Below are 18600 nucleotides of genomic sequence, written 5' to 3'. Positions count from 1 at the left end.
AAGGCAACTTTGATGTTCCTGCTCTTGTCCTACCTGAAATCCACCCTGTCACCCCAGATAAGCACTTCTAAGCAGGCTTAAAGTTCCATGTCTACTTTGGTAGCTCAGTGGATAGTGCGTCAGGCTTCTAAAGTTCCATGTCTTCCCTTGGGTCCCCTTGAAGTGGTTTCTGTTCTTGGCAAGCCAATAGTGTGCTGTTACTGAGTCAAGCTACCCACACCCGGCTCATCAAAAAGTAGAAGTACTGGACAGTGGCTTCTCCCCACAATCCTGACCATCTCCCTGCAGACTGCTCCTGCCCCCACCCTGCTCTGCAAGCCTGATGTGGGATTGGCCTTCATCAGTGACCCTCCTTCCAAGGGGCTGCTATAGGGCCCAGGCGTAGCCCAGGGGTAGAGCACTTGCCCAGCGTGCACCCAGGGCTTGGATTCTCTTCTCAGCATCACAAAACAAAGCAATACCCTGCTGCTGCAATTTTATTCCTGAAGCCCCAAGCTGGCAGTGCCTCCCCTGCTACCCTTGGCCTCTTGGGCCAGTCGCTTCCTGGCTGGCTGCCTTATGTGTGATCCACCCTGTTTACCAGCTGTCTCTGGTCTGGCTCCTGGGTCCATGGAGAGGAGGCTTGAGCATCTCAGGCTCGTCGCCCCAAGGTGCTTGTGGGACATGGGGCTCAGTGAAGGATCCAGACCACAGCCCCCCCAGCCCCCCCCCTCCCCGCAGCGACCAGGGGAACACCCGGTCTTGTTCTCTGCCTTTCACATGGAGATTAATCCCCGGAAGCTGTGTTAATGGTCTCCACAGCTCACTGACAGGAGACAGCTTGGAGTTGCCAAGCGACCCATCCACGCAGGGCTAGATGTGAGGGGGGGCTGGGGCTTGGGTGAGGGACCCCGCAGGCAAAGCCCACATACTTAACCAGGAAGGGAGGGCAGAGGACTGGGAAAGGAGGCAGGCAGGGAGGGGGAAGGGGGGGCAGAGCCTGCCCGCAGCCAGCAGGCAGGGGAGCGTGCGCCCTGGGGCTTGGCCTCCTGTGCCCCCGCCCGGCTCCCCAAGTGTGTCTGTCAGGCTGGAGCCTCATCAGTGTGCAGAGGGTGTCCGAGCGAGCCGAGCTGAGTGAGTCACCGGCTGAGCTGCAGACTGTGGGGGCGCGCCAGGCGCTGGGCAGAGTCCCTGCTGGGCTCTTTGCTCAGCCAGCCCGCACCAGCCTCCGCCCACGCCTGTGCCCGGGGCCGCCGCTCTGAGGGGGAGGGGAAGCCACTGGCTCAGGAGGCAGCTGATGCTCTCCGGACAGAAACTGCGATCAGAGGGGCCAGAGGGCCAGTGTGCTCCCAGGGTCCCTTTCTCAGAAGCCCCGTAGGGGTAGATCGCAGGAGCCCGTGTCTGTAGGGGAGCCGTCCACGTCCCACTGAGAGACCGAGGCCCCCGTTTGGTGTGCCTCCATGTCATCCCTTCCTCCTCTGGCGCATTGCTCCTGCAGTGTCATGAGGAAAATGCTGCCCAGCACCCATCACTGGTCTCAGGAAGCTGAGGGTCTCCAGGGAGGGATAGAGGAATAATGAGAGACCGGAGGGACCGAGGCCCCGTTTGGTGTGCCTCCATAACTGTTGGGGCTGCTTAAAATAATCACCCACATTTTGTTTGTGGCCTGGCACGCACACAGGGCTGCGCTGTCCCTGCGATGCTGCTGTGTCTAGTACGGGGCCCAGGGGATGTGGCTTGAACGAAGCCCAGAAGGCAGAGAGGCAGATGGGGAGCTGGAGGGGCGGCAGGAGACCCGCTCCCAGGAAGGTGCTAGGTACTGCGGTGACCAGTGCAAAGGCCTGGGGTGTGAGGTGCTGGGTGCACAGGGGCAGGGCAAGGGCTAGAGTGGAGAGGCAAGAGGGACGGGAGGGCTTAGAGATGGGACTGGTGGGCTCGAGGCTGGGAGAAGAAGGCTGAACGGGGGCAACGTGGAGGCAGAGGCAGGTTCTCAGCTGGTGGGTGAGGTGTCTCGTTTCCACCATCAGGGGCCTGCTTCAGGAGACAGAGCAGCAGACTGCCTGCCCTTTAGAAGATGGCCCCTCATTTTCCTGAAGAAATAGCAGTATGACTCTTTAGTGTTTGTACAGATTTGTTGTTGTCACTTTGCAAGGAACAGGGCACCAGGTGCCACAGGAGGTGTAGCTCTCCATGACATGTAGCTAGCTCAGGAATGGGAATGGTGTCCAGAGACAGACCTGGCTTCCCGTCCTCATGTCTGCATGTCGGGCCTCGCCTCTCTGGCCTCTGCTCAGCCCTGCAGTTCTCCTGGGACCTCTGAGCCCTTCCCACACACTCTGCGGATGTCCCTCTACCCCTGCCTACTTCTCTGGACACCTGCGGCTGTCACCTATGAGACTTGGGTTCCTGCAGCCCTCCCAGATCTTGAGCTCCATGAGGGCAGACCCATGCTTGTGTTGTAGTTTTGCTGCGCTCCTGCTTGGCACTGGGCACCTTGCCTGGCACAACTTGCATTGCCAATAAATTGTTGCCAAGGGGGAAAAAGGCAATTCCATTTCACAGAGGAGCACAGTGAGGCAGCCACTGCACAAGGCCTTGTGCTCCTTTCCTCCTAGCCAGGGTGAGGACTAGAGTGAGTATCAGGGGTGGAGGCTCTCGCCCTCAGATGCACACCTGCAGAAGGGCCTTAACTCTGGTATCTCCCCCGATCCCAGATAGCAAGAGGCCAGTCAGGCAACCCTCATGAGCCTCTCCCAGAGGTGTCCAAGCCCTAAGGCTCTAAGCTGCAAAGGGCGCTTGCTCTGAGAGCCACATCTGAACCCCAAGATGTGCAGGGAGCAATCCAACCAGCTGTGTCCTCAGTGGGCTTGACTTCCGGGAACTGAAGGAGTGATTATCGCGCCTTTCAAAGTGTTTATAGACCAGTTTGTTCCCAGCAATAATGGAAAAAGAAATCACACTCTTAGAGGCAGGAACTTTAATAGGTTTGGGCTCTGAGTGTTTCTGATCGTGAATGCCGGGTTGGGAATAAACGCACGTGTGGCAGCCGTGCTCCCCGTGGAAGCCACATGTTGGCATGGGCCTTCTTGCGACTTTGCTTGGTCTTGCACTTGACTGAGAACCCGCATGATTTTCTCCTCCACAGTCACCCCGCAGAGTGGATGGGTGCGAGGCCAGCGGAAGTGCGGAGGAGGGAAGCTGATTCTGCCAGCAGGAAGCAAGATGGCGCAGGGTAAAGGGGACGCTGGGTGGAGCAAGGGCCCAGGGTGCTAGAACCATTGCGGGGGAGCAAGGCACTTAAAGAGAACATGAAAGAGCAAGCAGATGGAGATCTGAGTTCCCATCGTGGGCACTTTGGGGTCCTGCTTCCTGGTCCATTAAAGAAGGGCCTACCTTGCAAATGAGTGGCAGGTGACATTGCTGAGCACCTGGCCCCTGCTTGGCACGCACTCTAGTTAGTAATATATGCTCTTTGCCACTGTTTTCTGCCATCCTGTTGAAGGGCTTCAAGAGCTCAGCTGTGGGGTTTAGACTCCATCATGGTGAAAGGGGAAGGGACAGGAGCCCCTGGAACATCTGTGCTGGGGAAGGCTCCGTCTCACTGGTGATGGCAGGGGAACCGGGGACCGGAGGGGTTGTGGAGTGGCCGCAATTGTTCTTGTTTCTGGGAACTTCTGTCACAGCAGCACATCGCCTTTGGGGAGCCTTTGGTCCAGAGTCTCTGGAAGCCTCTCTCCCTCTCTTTCCAGCTTCCTGTCTTGACAGCGTTGTGTGCCAGGGCGTCTCATGAGATATTGTTTCCCCCCAACAACTCCAATGACTGGTGACATATTTGGTGACATGTTCTCCATCAGACCTATCCCCCCAAGAGCCTGTCTTCGAATCGCTGCCAGGGCCTTCAACGCCGAGGCTGTCTTCCTGGGGGACCGTCAGCAGATGGAACTTATTTCTAATTTAACAGAACAACAGATTCCCCCACCCCTCCTCTCCCACCTCTCCTAACAATACTGTAAACACAGAACTCTTGCTCCCTCTGAGGCTTTGTTATGTTTGTCCTGCTTGAAAATTCTTGCCCACCCTGTGGCCTGGCCCCTGAAGCCAAGCCAGTGGCGCAGCACTCCTGGCGAGCGGATTCCCCCTGCCCCTTCTCAGGCAGTTCTGCTTTCCTGGTGCTAGGAGAGTTTTGTGAAGGAGGGGTTTAGCCTGAATCATTGATGAGGATAGGCTAAAAATGAGGGAGGGGGATTCATTCAACAGAGCTGGCTGTCCCGAGCATGGTTGGCACCCCTCCTGGGGGTGAAGGGCCGCGCCTCCTGAGGCCAACATGGTACTAACACTGGTGCGTCCACCTGAGCTCTTGCCATAGGCCTGGCACCTCCTAAGCCCAGCATGCACTATTTGATTTTATCCTCACTTCAAAGCCCATATTATAGGCGAGGAAACCGAGCCTGTGAGCGGCTGAATGACTCACCCTAAGTCTAATCCCATGGGCAGAACTTGTCTCCCCTCCTGACCCAGACCCTGGTTCCTAACTCTGAGACAGAGCTCTCAGCACGATCTGGTGGTGGACCCCAAAGGCTGTCACAGCTCTGAGCAAGGGGCTGACATCGCTCACTTCTCTGATAGTTTAAGTTGTAGCTTTGCCGAGGTTAGTTTGCTCATGAAGAGTTCAGGTTAGTTAAGTTTTGAGGGAAGAGGAAAAAAAGAGGAGGGGAAGAACAAAAAGAAGGAGGAGGAGGAACGAGAATGAGAGTTCGGGAAAGAGGAGCTGTTGTGGCACACTCAGCCCCCACTTCAGGGCCCTTCTGGCCCCTCCAGGCTCCCGGAGCCCCCTCCCCGGCTGCGCTATCATCAGCTGGCTGTGCGGATGCCTGCCCTGCGATCCAACACCAGCCATCTGCTTTCTCTGCTAAGAGTGGCCAAAGCCCCCTGGCCCGGGAGGAATCTGGCCACGGATGGCCCACAGCTGCCCACGGAGGGCATTGTCTTCTCCACATTGTCTGCATGGTGGAGATGTCATCTGACCCAGGTCTACAGATGCCGCATCGCGCCATCCAGGGCTGGAGCTTCTCAACAGCCAGACAGCCTCACTCACAGAGACACAGCCTCAACACCACTTACAGAGAGTGATGCACTTTAATGAGATAAAGCCTTGGGCATCCATGAACCAATTTAGGATACGTGCTGTGATGAAATGGCTGGTTTCTTAATAGATACCCAAACGGAGCACAACCCAGAGGCCAGGGAGCTTCAAAGAAACTTCTCGCCTTTAGCCTCTTGAAATTTCAAGCAAAATCCAAACACCCATCAGTCTTATCACTCCATTAAAAAATGGTGTTTCTTGCAGCATTACAAGGGACCCATTTGCTAAGGGACAGAGGGCCAGCTGCGCTGAGAACTTAAAGCCAGCGTCTCCAGCCCCTGTTCCCACAGTGCCAACATCAAGTTCCAGTTCCACTTTGGGCAGGGGGTGCATCAGATGAATGGCTTGTCCTGGAGAAGCTGTGACTGCGGGAAGGGACATAAATATTATGCTCTCTCTGGGTCCTCCTTTTCTTGAAGTAGTTGGTTTCCTCAAATGAAGGGGTAGATGAATGCAAGTGGGCAAGTCAGCACAAGATCTAGTCCTTAAAGAAAAGGTTCCCTCCTGGATCCAGCCATGGGACAGCGGCCCCTCACACGGCAGCCTCATAGGCCCCTAGGAAAGGGCACAGTTACCCTCTCGGCATCGGTCTCCTCTGCCTGACTTGGGGAAGTCGCTTCCTCCTCTGAGTTCCTAAAACATTTATCATCCCTGCGACGCGCCGGGCAATGAATCATGCACTGCCTTGAGTATCTCGTCTACTGTTGTATCGAACGGTTGTTTAACCCTTATCAGTGGTGAGGTTTTCAATAGCTTGTCTTTCCAACTTAGCACGAACATCCGAAGGGCTGGCAAATGTCTACATATCTCTGTCTCCCGTGTCCCTTGCCCCAGTGAGCCTGGTGTGGTCTCCCCAGGGAGTGGGCTGCACTGCCCTGCCTGGAATAGCGCTTCCATGCAGGGTGCTTAGTGCAGAGATGGGAACCTTGTAAGTGACCGAGAAAGGGCTATGAGTGCTGGCACCAGCATCAGGGTTAGCGTTGTTTGATTCATTGCACAGCCATTGTGCATCCAAGCATTGTACCGTGGACCTGCAGCCATCTGACAGAGGCTCTGTGGCTCTCCCTGGAACCTTTGGAATCTAGTGGGAAATTCTAGGCTCCAGGCTCACCCAAGGGGGTGCACTTATTGCCTCAGTTGTCCTTCCTGAAAAGCCCTTGGTCAGGTGTCAAGGACGCTTCACTTCTGGGTAAAGGGGCTTGTTTTGATCATGTGTATGGGTTTTGAAGAACAGGAGGGTCAAAATCCCCATCATCCTCCCCAGAGAAGGAAGGAAGGAAGGGGCCAGAAGGGAAGGGGACTCCAGGTGGTGGCCCCAAGGCTCGGGAGACTCAGGCCCAAACCCACTGTCCTGGAAAGTATGGTATATGTACCAGCAATGCCCCTCACCTGCCCAAGGCTGGGGTGAAAGGCTTGGTATGTGGGTTGGCATCTAGTAGGGGCCAAGATGGATGTTTACATCACCCATGCTACAGTCATTTCAAATGAGAGTTATCACCGGGCTGGCAGATCTAACTCCCCAAGCCAGCTTTCTCCCCTGATTTTCAGAGCTCCTCTGTTTCTTATACTGGGAATGCTGGGGTGCAGGGGAAGCTCCATGTGGGGGGGGTCATGGTCATCTGGACGATGGTGGCTTGGGCCAGAGAAGAATGGAGGATGGGGAGAAAGCCTTCTTTCTGGACTCCTCCAACCCAGGTGCCTGACTCTCCACACCCTCATTTCCTCACCCACCACCCCCCTCACACTGCATCTCACTGTCTGCTCAAGGGAATCTGTGAGGGCAAAGCTTTGGCTTAATTGTCTCTGCTTACTGAAGACTGGGAAGGAAGAAGCCGGGCGGATCACTGTATCCCCTTCAGGGTTCATGTCCTCACAGAAATTTCATCTGTGACCTCTTTGGAGCAAGCCAGATGCTGGGATTAAGGAGGAAGCTTATCTCCTAGGCTGCATATCATTGCATTCAAATCTGAGCATTTTAAGCCATGTCTCACTCCTGCCTGAGGTTTATGACTCTCGTGGGGTCTGTTCCACAGCCCACTTCCCAGCAAAAGCCTAATTCCAGGGCAGCTGAGACCAACCCCAGACTCCAGAAGGAAAGAGACCTACATGTCCCCAAGGATTGGTGGCCCAGGGACAATAGATATTCTGTTGGCCTGAGTGAACATTACAGGACAAAGACATTTTCTGACCCTGGTGATCCTTTTAGGAAACAAAACAAATTTTTAAAAACATGTACACAGCACAAAAAAAGAAATGAAAAAACCAACAACCCAAGGTGTATGTTGTGAGGGGGAGATAGAATGTGGAGGAAGTTCAAGGCAGCCTGCTCCTATCTGTCCCCTGTCCCCAAGAAGAGCAACATTTAACCCCCCTGCTATGATCCTGGAGGCCACAAGTTCGTGCAGGAACCCCGTACTGACCAGGAGGATTTCACATCCAGTCTGAATCTCAGAAAATTACCCAATTTTGAAAGAAATCATTTGCAGATGTGATTAGTGAAGGATCTTTCAGTCATCCTCGGTTATCAGGTCCCTAAAGCCAATAATGAGGGTCCTTACAAGAAGAGAGGGGGACTTGAGGCACACAGGAAGAGGATCACATGACACGGAGTGCTACAGCCAGAGCCCAAGGACACTAGGCACCACCACAAATGCAAGAGGCAGGAAAGTTCTTTCCTTGAGCCTCTTGAAGAACACAGCCACTCCTTGCTTTCAGATCTCTCGCCTTCAGAACTGACCTCTGCTGTGTGCATGTTTGATATGATTCTGCGTCAAGACTCTGGTGGACAGCTTTGGGTCAGTGCGTGGAGTGACCACGCCAGTGCTAGCCACGGACTCGTGGGAGCTGAGTCCCCAGGACACAGGTGGGCATTGCAAAAGCCAAAGACTGGTGCAGGTGGGCAGGGCCAACCTGTGGTTTTCTATAGGGGAAGAGTTAAAAGCAACTTAATGACAGGCATCGATGTCATGCTTAATACAATTGGTTACTCTATGGAGACACCTTCCAAAAGTCTCTGGGGCATCTCTGTCTTGTCACCAGCACCTTCCAGGAAGCCACCAGAACCTCATTCCCTGGAGCAGCTATGGTGGGCAGGCCAGCCAACATCCTGGTAGGAAACATGAATGTAAAGGAAAGAGATGAGGTAGAGAATAGCCTTATGGGAAGACCTGCCAAGGAGGGTGGCTAGTGATGCCCCAAGGAGGAGCCATTCAGTCCCAGACCGGAAAGCCAGAGAAAAGCCAGCCCACAAGGAAGAGCACTTCAGGCAGAGGAAACCGCAGATGCCGAGCTGCTGAGACGGCACAGCACTTGGCCAGGTCCTGGAATGTGCTCAAGGCAGCTATGGCTTCACAGCAGGAAGGTCTCAAAGACCCCAGTGAGGACCACAGCTTCAGGCAAACACCCTCGGAGAGATGAGACAGCCGGTGCTGCATGCCTCCCCTCTGGGAAGCCTTCCAGGTTGTCTTTGCAGAGGTGAGCGCAAATGCTGCCCATCCCGGGCTCCACGCCACAGCCTCATTTGTCCATTGCCACCTGTGGCCTTGTTCTGTTGGTGCTTTGCACTGGGAGGGGCAGTATCTCCCCAGAAGCCTCAAATCCCCCCACCTGTACTCAAGATAGGGTAACATGTAAGTGATTGGTCCATGATGGCTGTTTCAGGTCACCAAGATTGATGTGACGCATCTGGCTGGCTGAGTGGTGAGTCTGTATTTCCCAGAGCTACATACTGAAAGACCTTCCTGCTCACAGCTTTATGTTGAACAGAATTCTGAAGCTCCATGTGCGGTGATGGATTAGTCATGTCTGTCAGGAAACTGGGCAGGTGAGCAGAGCCACACATTTGCCATTTTTCCCGGCTGAAAGCCTCATCCCCTCCCAAACACCATGCATTTTCTAGATCTTAACTCAGTGGCATACCTCCGCTAGGTGTTTGAGAGTATTTGTCATTCGATCAATTGTTTTTCTGTAGTTATTTTATAGCCTAGTGGCCACAAGCTACATGGGGTAAGAGAGTGGGCGTGGGCCAGAAGAACCTGGCTGCCAGAGGGAGATGAGAGATGCCTGCCGAACAAAAGCCAACCATTTGGGCTGGCGAGACAGTTTAGTGGCTTAAGCACCTGCCTGGCAAGTGCAAGGTCCTGAGTTTGATTCCCAGTATTGAAAAAAAAAAAAAAAAAAAGTCGAGCATTTGCCAGTTTGAGCCCTAGAAGCTGCTCTTCCCTTGCCAGACAGTGGTTCCAGCAGCTGTGGGCATCATGACCCTTGACAAGGAAGCCACTTTTCTTCTTTAACTTTTCACCCTTAGGTCTCTAAGCTCATAACCGCTATGAAAAGAAGCTTTGCTTGACCCTCTGAAAACAGGTCTTGGGAAAAAGAAGCCTCACCCTGGTGTTCATGCAGGTGCCGAGAAGGTAACTCAGGCCCCACGCAACACTCGAGAAGGCCTGTCTGGCCAGGGAGGCCCTTTCAGTGGTGCCTGGCTAGAGCATCTAGAGCTTAAATTCTCTCCTCAGGAGAGGAAAAATATCCTACAGGCCACATCACAAAGATATCCCCTCTCAGTTGCCCTGTGATCTTTCTTCCTCTGACTAAGACATCCACAGTATGGTTGCTACATATGTTTTTTCTATTTTTTCCAGAACCAAGAGCCAGGGGAAAAAATGAAAAATGGAAGCGTAAGGAAAGAAGAGGTCAGGCCATACACACCACAGCCTGGGTGGCCGTGAATGAGTGCATTTTTGCAAGCCCAGTACCTGATGCCCAGGAGGCTGGAAATGTTCAGGTCCCTGTCTCCCCCCAAGATTCTGACTCTCTCCAAAACCCTCTCACCTCGTGGGCATGGAGGGAAGGCTGCGGAGGATTTTTCTGCCTCCTACTTGCCTTTCTGGGTGATCAAAGGAAGCCACAGGGGTGACCTCAAGCCAGCCAGCAAGGAAGAGCACTTCAGGCAGAGCGAACAGCAGATGCCAAGCTGCTGAGATGGCACAGGACTTGGCCAGGTCCTGGAATGTGCTCGAGGCATCTATGCCTGCACAGCAGGAAGGTCTCAAAGACCCCAGTGAGGACCAGAGCTTCAGGCAAACACCCTTGGAGAGGCGAGACAGCCGGCGCTGCATGCCTCCCCTCTGGGAAGCCTTCCAGGTTGTCTTCGCAGAGGCTTCTCTCTGGTCTTCCAGTCTGGGACTGAATGGCTCCTCCTTGGAGGTCTCCAGCCACCCTCTTTGGCAGGTCTTCCCATAAGGCTTTTCTCCACCTCATCTGTTTCCTTTACATTCATGTTTCCTACCAGGATGTTGACTGGCCTGCCCACCATAGCTGCTCCAGGGAATGAGGTTCTGGTGGCTTCCTGGAAGGTGCTGGTGACAAGACAAAGATGCCCCAGGAGGGGCCTGCCTTGAGGCCACAGTTCTGTGGCAAAGTCCCCTGCATCAGGATGCTTGTGGTGGGCACTGCTCTCCAGGGTGACTGTGCTCCAACCCTGAGACACCGACAGCCCATCTGGAGGCTGCCAGATCCGGAAAGCAACCAGGTGTGGGGACACTAGCCAGGGCTACAGGATGAGAAGACGCATGGCTCTCACCTGGGTGGTGATTCTGCCTCCAAGGGACAGCTGACCTGACAGGTCGGAGGACAGCATTGCAGTTACCTAGTAGGTAGTGCTCAGAGATGCGGTTGAGCACACCACCAGGACCAGACCAGCCCAAGAGCGGTGCTAAGGGTGGGCAGCTCTGGACTAAAGGCCTCCCTGCTCCTTCTGTCCCCCAGGACCAGCCTGTGTGTCATGTGGCAGGGGTGCATGAGACCAACAAATCAGGGAACCAAGTCGGGAGAGGACTTTCTCCAAGGCTGCTCCCCCTTCCCCTGCCTTCTTCACCCCTTTTTCCTCCTCCTTCTTCTTTGGTTAACACATCTTATTTTATTCAGAGAGTGGATAATTCTGATCAGTGTGATCCAAAGAACCCTCAAATACTGAATCGAGTATAATCAGATGCTAAGGACATTCAAACATCGCAGCCAGTGGTGCCACGCTCGCCTACCATCTCTGCGATATAAAAACCACATCCGTACTTCAGCGGCCACCACACCATTCAGCACAGCTTCCTTCACAGTGAGCTGTTTGAAGCTACCGGTCTGAGCGCAGTGGACTATATTTTTCAGGCTCCGAATAGCTGCAGGCATCTCCACAGGGGTTGGAGGAACCAGCTCTCCACTTTGGCAGAGTGCCAACATGTGGCAAATCAAGGCTTGGTGTAAGTCACATTAGCGCTCACCGGCGCCAGGGCCTTCTTCACTAGGTTACGGGTGAAATGCGCCACGCTTTCTAGGGTGGAGGCTGAATGTCATCCCCAGCAAGGACCCGCCACTCACTCGTTCTTCTTATTCCAACCTGTGATGGGTGGGCTGATACACCTTTAAAAATAACGACCAGTGGAGAGAGCCAGCCTCCCATATTCTCAGTCTTTCCCATCAGAGGAAAAAAAATAAGAGGCCTATTGTTGAGAGACCAACAATTATCCAGACAGAGGAAGGAAGGGAGGGAGGGAAGAAGAGGTCTCTGTGGCACATCTGTGTGTGTGTGTGAGAGAGAGAGAGAGAGAGAGAGAGAGAGAGAGAGAGAGAGAGAGAGAGAGAGAGAGAGAGATGTGGAGGTGCTCTATAGCAGTTTCAGCAGCTTTGCAGCCCCACTGTCCCAAGCAGTAGTGAGCACAGCCAACCTCAGGGTAATGAGACCGCCCAGTCGGTGGGAGCCTGCCAGTCCGACTGAAAAAAGAGGCCACCCCAGAAGCTTCTGCAGGGCTGCAGCCTGGAAGCCTGGACTTTCTGCTTCCAGCCTGGGAGAGCCACTGCTCTGTGCATCTCAGACACAAAGACGGAGCCCCGCTATGTGTGAGGCATCTCTCCTGGAGCTGGCTGCAGTCTGGCAAGTCTCCACCAGCAGCTGACTCCTCCTGGGGGCGGCCGCCTGGCAGGCCTGCCTCACAGCCCCCCCGTCCTCCCTGCAAAGCACCTATACTCTCCCCCTCCACTTAACTCATGGTCTTGGCTTCAATATCACCTCCTCCTGAAGGCTCTCCCCGACCACCTTTCCTGTGTGTCTGCTGCCTACCTTGAGGCATGGCCTGTGTGTTTCATGGCCCATGGTGTCCCCAGGGGCCTGCTGTCTGCCTGGCACAGAACAGTTCCTCATTGCATGGGTGGAGCTTCTGTTCCTGGGCATTGCCTGCTGCCTGCCTCAGTTCTCCCTAATCTGGGCTGGGGGGAGAGCTCAGCGGCATAAGAACCTGCCAGCAAGCACAAGATCCTGAGTTCAATCCCCAGTACAAATCAACCAAGCAACCAACCAACAAATACCAAATCAAAACCAGGATTTAGGCCTGGCAAACACAAGGTCCTGAGTTCAATCCCTGATACCACAAAAAGAAAAAGAAAAAGAAAAAGAAAAAGAAAAAGAAAAAGAAAAAGAAAAAGAAAGAAGAAGGAAAAGAAAAGAAAAGAACGAACAAGATTTAGGGACAAGGGTGCAGGACCCGGAGTCAGCCAGCCCTGAATTTCATCTTAGCTCTGCTCCTCTGTGATCACAGGTCTGCAAAACTGCTGCTTTGTTTGTAGAACAGAGAGCAAAAGAGCCCAGGAGATGGTGGCCCCTGAGTGCCCGTCTCCTGCCATGCTGAAAAAGCACCCTCTTCCACCGTGGCAGGAGTCAGAATAAAAGGATAGATTTCCCAACCCACGATGCTTCTCCAGCACGAGCCGTGCCTGGGGATAGTCTTCCCACAGGTCCTTTGGAGAGCTGTCATCTTGAAAGACCATAGCACTATGAAAAAGCTGCGGGACAATGCTCAGCCACCAGAGCTGCATTGAGAGCCGTTTGTGGCCTTGGACGTGGGGGCCGCTGCCACCCGCCTTCTGTGTGGATCTTTCATCATTAATGTACACCAGCTCTGCTGGCAGGGACTCAGAATGCAGGGCTAAGCAGAAGAGAGGGACACCAGCCGGCCTGACCTCCAAGGAAGGGACACTGCCCTGGCGTCTGTCCTGCAGGTTGCACTGGCCTTCGGCAGGCTGGTCCCAACTCCGTAGAAGCACCAGTCATTGCCCCACGTGGGCTGCAGGAGCAGGCTTGCAGCGCTCTCTCGTCACACCATGCCTGTCACAGTGGGGCCGCTGGCCGATGTGGACACATCTGTTGGGGCAGCCCCTCATTTCACGCTGAGTGGCACCCCAGGCTAGCAACCCTGTCCCAGTGCACCAGCTCCTCTTTCACTTTAGGCCCGAGGGCCTTAGGCGGCAGCGCCAGATGCCTGCTGTGGCCCTGTGTACTGCCCAGGTCCCCTGGGAACCCCAGGGTGTCCTGCAGGCCAGTGACGCCTGGGCATGGAGCTTTTGCCCATTCTCCCAAAGCGTGGTGGGGTTGCTGCTTTATCCCCACCTGGAAGACTCCCTTTATCTCTCAGAAAGCTCATTCATTCATTTACTATTCATTTATTCTTTCATTCACTCAACAAATATTTACAAAGCTTTCTCTCTGGCTGAGGAGAGCACAGAAATGAATGAAATGCACATGGTCTCATAGCCCCGTGTGGTTCCAAGAGGGAGATAAGAACATCCATGTTTGCGGTTCACGGGGCTTGCGGTTCTGTTTTCATGCCAGGGTGTTCTGGTTATAACCGGGATGGGGGCTGGAGTCTCCCTGGGCTAACGCTCCCCACGTCTCTGGCCAGGGTATCCGAAGGGCTGAGCTGGTGATAGCTGCCTCTTGCGCAGATGCATTTGGCTGGGCTAAGTGGAGACCCATTCTAGAATGGTGTAGGGTGCGGGCAGGTGAGCCAGTTCAGGCCACTTAAAATTCAGCTATGAAACCTTTACTGGGATGATCTCTGAGTCCCCAAAGAGGGGACATTGCCTCTGCAACTTGCCGAACAATCTGTTTTTCCTTCCTGACCCAGGAAGGCTTCCTGAAGGTGGAGCTTCCTGTCTTAAAGTGATGGGAAGACTAGCCAGCCATGGTGGCTCACACCTATAATTCTAGTTCTCTGGGCTGGGGAGATAGCTCAGTGGATTAAGTGCTTGCTCGGCAAGTGCAAAGTCCTGAGTTCAATCCCTGGTACCACAAAAATAAATAAATAAATAAATAAATAAATATTCTAGTCCTCTGCAGGTGGGGGGGGGGGCTGGGGGGGCAAGTTTGAGCCTTGCCTGGACAATTTAGCAATTTAACAAGATGCTATCTTAAAATCCAAAATAAACAAAGAAGTTGGGACATAGCTCATTGCAGGAAGCCTGGTGTGAGCCCCAGCAGCGCTCTCTCCCTAGAAAAGATGGGAGAAGAAAACATCCACCGTGGACATTGCCTGCCTGCTTGGGATCTTTCCAGCAGTAGGTGACGGTGTACCACACATGAGGGGACCTGGGTCCTCTCACCAGCAAACCAGCATATATGTGGTTCCCACCAGTGTACTTATCCCACTTCAGAACTAGATCCACACCTTAGTGATTTAATGCTCACGTGAGAAATGATACTCGCTGTCCAGAGAACCAGCATGGCAGACCTTGGCCTTTGCAGGAGATGTGGGGAAGAAACCAAGTCTTCCTCGAGGTGTGTACTGGGCTTTCCTGTGTGCCAGCTATCTGGCTTCAGGTCTGAACTCCTCAATGGCTAAGCAGCTTCTCTTGTCTGCACTACCTGATCTTTAGGCATCTGCCCAATAGATTCATTCTTTTTAAATTCATTAGATAGAAATGCTGAGGCCCCAAGGCTTGGATCAGGAGCCAAAGCATATGGGACTTCACAGGGATCCCTTGGGAGATGATGGCTCCTTCCTGTCTGGAAGGCTCCCCTCTGCTGGGCCCCAGAGCCCCCATCCCAAAGTGGCCACTCCCCTGACCCCAGAGCAGCTCCCCAACAGCCGCTCCTTGCTTTCTTTTCCTTCAGTTCCAGGCAGGGCAGCATAGGAAATTATGTTGAGTAAAGATAGAAGCGCTTCACACTGCTAATGGCATCCCAAGAAAATGAAGTGTAAAACCACATGTGTTATTCGGCTTCACAGAAAGCTTTTATCTGAGGCCCTGGAAAGAACCCTGTAGTGGGAGAATGTCTGGTTTCCTTGGAAAGATGGGCATCTGGTGAGGCCAGAGGGAGCTGAGCACAGAGGAGGGCAAGAAAGGTCTGTCTGTGAGTCAAGCCAACGCCAAGACCAGGACATGAAGCCCCCCACCCTCTCAGAGAGAGAGAGAGAGAGAGAGAGAGAGAGAGAGAGAGAGAGAGAGAGAACAGAGACAGAGAGAGCACACAAATCCATGTGTTGTCTCCATTTTTAAAAAGAACGAGTGTGTGTGGGCTTTCATTTGGCCAACTTTGGAAGATGCCTTAACACCAGGATGCTCTGAGAATAAGATCCGAGCTCCCCGCATGGGCTTCTGAGCCCAGCAAGGACAGAGCCAGCCCGCAGTTCCCACGGCACCCTTCAGCGCCCCCCGCAGCCCGCCGGGCTCCCTTCTGTCCTTGGCTCAAGGGCTCTAGGCTCACACTGCAGAGGCGCCCGCTCCCCCCCTCCCCCCCTTGGCACAGTCTCTGTGCCCGGCCCGGTTCTTCCTCCTCCTGGGCTCCAGTGTTTCTTGCTCTGCGTGTCCCCCTGAAGCTATCCTGGTCGAAGCAGAGCACTCCTTTGCTTCCTCCGGCATGTATCATCTCGCCTTAATGGTTGCTTGTTTTCTGGTTCTTCTTGAAAAGTGAACGTTGGAAAGAAAAGTGCCACACTGATTTTTGAAGGCACAGTGCTGCTCAGAGTCTGTGGTAACACCTGTCACAGGACGGGTGAATCTTCTAGAAAAACAGAAATCAGAGTTATGTACATACGAATATATGGGGGAGCACAGTATGGAGAACTGGCTGCCACGTATGCCTAGAGGACCTCCATAAGGGTGTGCCTCGAGGCTGCGGTGGGGCCTGAGATCCACACAACAGGCCATCCAGAATGAAGGTGGCTGGAAGGCAGGTGAGCAGGAGCAAGCTGGATCCACATGCCCGAGCTAAAGCCCCAGGACAGTAGCTTGAACCCTGTGCTGCTGGTGTGGTCCCAGATGCAGTGACACAGGCACTTCATAGGCGCTGAGCGCTTTACCACGCAGCTGAGCACGTGTGCCTGGCCAAGGCCCGGAATGCGGAACAAGAGACAAAGGAAGGCTACAGGTGCGATCGCAAGCTGCTCCCCACCAGTGCAGGCTGTCAGCAAGGCTGCAGCCATGTGTGTCAGCTCAAAAATGCAGCTGCCACATGCCTTGCCTTCTGCGTCTCGCAACAATCTCCCTCGTTGCTCAGCTGAACTATAAACATGCAAGATGGAGAACTCCAGGATGTGCAGTGGAGCTGGCCGAATGACTGCCTTCCCTCCGCGCCCTCAGCTCTGCAGCAGGCTTTTTTTTTTTTGTGGAACTGGGATTGAACTCAAGCCCTTGTGCTTGCTCTGCAGCAGTCTTGAAAGATATATTTTAGATGTGGCTGGGGACTCCAGTGGGAACCCCCAAAGGGGCACATGCACCTCGCAGCCCCTCCCCAGCCCAGGGGTCTTAGCACATGTTAAGATTCAAGCTGCACACAGCACCTCCTTCTGGAGCCACTTCACACCAACTTTTTTTTTTTTTTTTTGTGGTATTCAGGATTGAACTCAGGACCCGGCGCTTGCCAGGCAGGTGCTTATTACACCAACTTTGCATAACAACGTCTTCTGCACTTCTCCGTTTCCTTCGCTGGGAACAACTAGATCCCTCACTTGCTGTGTCTCTTTCCAGAGATGATCTAGTCATTGGCTAAGAAAATATGTATTTCTTGTTCTTTCACCTGAAATTCTGGGTCTTGCATGGTGTTTTCTTTTTCTTTTAACATTAAATCTCAAAGATCTTTCCAAATCAAAATAGATAGAACTGTTCTACTCAATGGCATAGCATGGGATTCCATATAGATAAACCATGATTTTTTTACATTAAAATTATTTGTTATCACATGGATAAAGAACACTACAGTGAATGCTTTTTGCATGCCAGATCATGTTTCTGCCCCTTATATATTTGGCTGATTTCTGGTACTCTGTTGAATTCAGTAGAAATGTTACCACCTACACAGAGCCCACCTAAATTTTGAAAAGTTAGGTTATATTGTGATTTGGAACTTAAATGTCTCCCAAAGGACAATATGTTAAAATCTAGGTCAGTACCCACAATGGGAAGTGGTGGGCCATTTAAGAGGTGGAGCCTAGAGAGGAAGTGGGGCCATTGGAGGCTTGGGCTTGAAGTGTATCTTGGGATCCTGGTCCCCTCTTTTCTTCTATCCCTGTTTCCTGGCTACCATGAGGCGAGTAGCTTTGCTTCGCATGTGCTTCCCACCCTGATGTTCTGCCTTGCTACAGCCTCAAAATAACTAAGCTGGTGGAACTTAGACTGAAATCTTTGAAATTGTGAGACAAAATAAATTGTTCCCTCCTTCTACATTGATAATTCCAGGTATTTTTGTCACAGTGGTGGAAATCTGACTCACATGGGTTGGCTGCCTCTCCTGGTTTTTGGCATAAGATACCTACTTCCACCAATTAGACTCATAAAATATTGATGTGTCTGTCTTGCCTGTGTCCTGTTCATTTCTGAGTCCCCAGCACAATTTTCAGGACCTGACACACAACAGGATCATGAGAGATATTTGTGAGTTGAATAAACATCAAACTTATGCCCCTGATTTTCGGGAGCTCCAAATCTCGCTCCGCTGTAGCCATCTTTACTGCCAGACTCACCGCTGCTCACACATCTGCCTTCTTCTGAGTCCTATTCCTCCAGTGCTGCTCTTGCTGTCCACTTCTGAGAGCCCTTCTCGAGCTCTTCTCCATCCTTCAAGGCACAGGCGTGGTGGCCCTCCTTGCTCTGCGCAGGAAGCTTTCACCTAAACACCGTCTCTCCTTTTTCTGAACCCCTGCTGCCTGTATCGCCACTTTCCATGGTTTTCAAGGTCCAGTGCTCACTAATTATTTCCCGTCTGTTGGTTGTGTGTCCCCAGCTAGACTGTACATTCTTTGAGAGCAGAGAGTATTATATAATGCTAGCATTTGCCATGAGGCAAGGCTCGTGGTTGCTGTTCCATGCTTCGGTATGGATGGATTGGTCCTGTCATTGACCGGGTCAGGTCCCAGTACTGACTGCTAGATACTGTCCCTAGGACACCAAAGAAGTGCTAAAAGCCACAGTTCTGCTAACTTTTGTAGTGGAAGACACTTCTATAAAGAACCCCCGGGGGCTGGGGAGATAGCTCAGTAGAATAAGCACTTGCCTGGCAAGCACAAGGACCTGAGTTCAATCCCCAGTTCAACCAAAACAAACAAACAAAAAAAAAAAACCCCTCTGTTCTTTGGGCTGGAGAGATGGCTCAGTGGTCTAAAGCACCTACTTGGAACAAGCTTGGCAAGGCATCAGGGACCGCGGTTCAATCCCCCAGC

General features: G+C 53.0%; 1 pseudogene; it reads right to left on the bottom strand.

Moving 5' to 3' along the window:
* Positions 1–11124: 11124 nt before the first annotated feature.
* On the bottom strand, positions 11125–12934 carry LOC101593186 (annotated as a pseudogene).
* Between the last annotated feature and the right edge of the window lie 5666 nt (positions 12935–18600).

Source organism: Octodon degus, unplaced genomic scaffold (genome assembly GCF_000260255.1).
Source record: "Octodon degus isolate 3935 unplaced genomic scaffold, OctDeg1.0 scaffold00296, whole genome shotgun sequence".
In the NCBI taxonomy this organism is placed as follows: domain Eukaryota; kingdom Metazoa; phylum Chordata; class Mammalia; order Rodentia; family Octodontidae; genus Octodon; species Octodon degus.
Note: the sequence above shows the minus strand (reverse complement) of the source record. Positions and strands in the feature narration are given on the sequence as shown.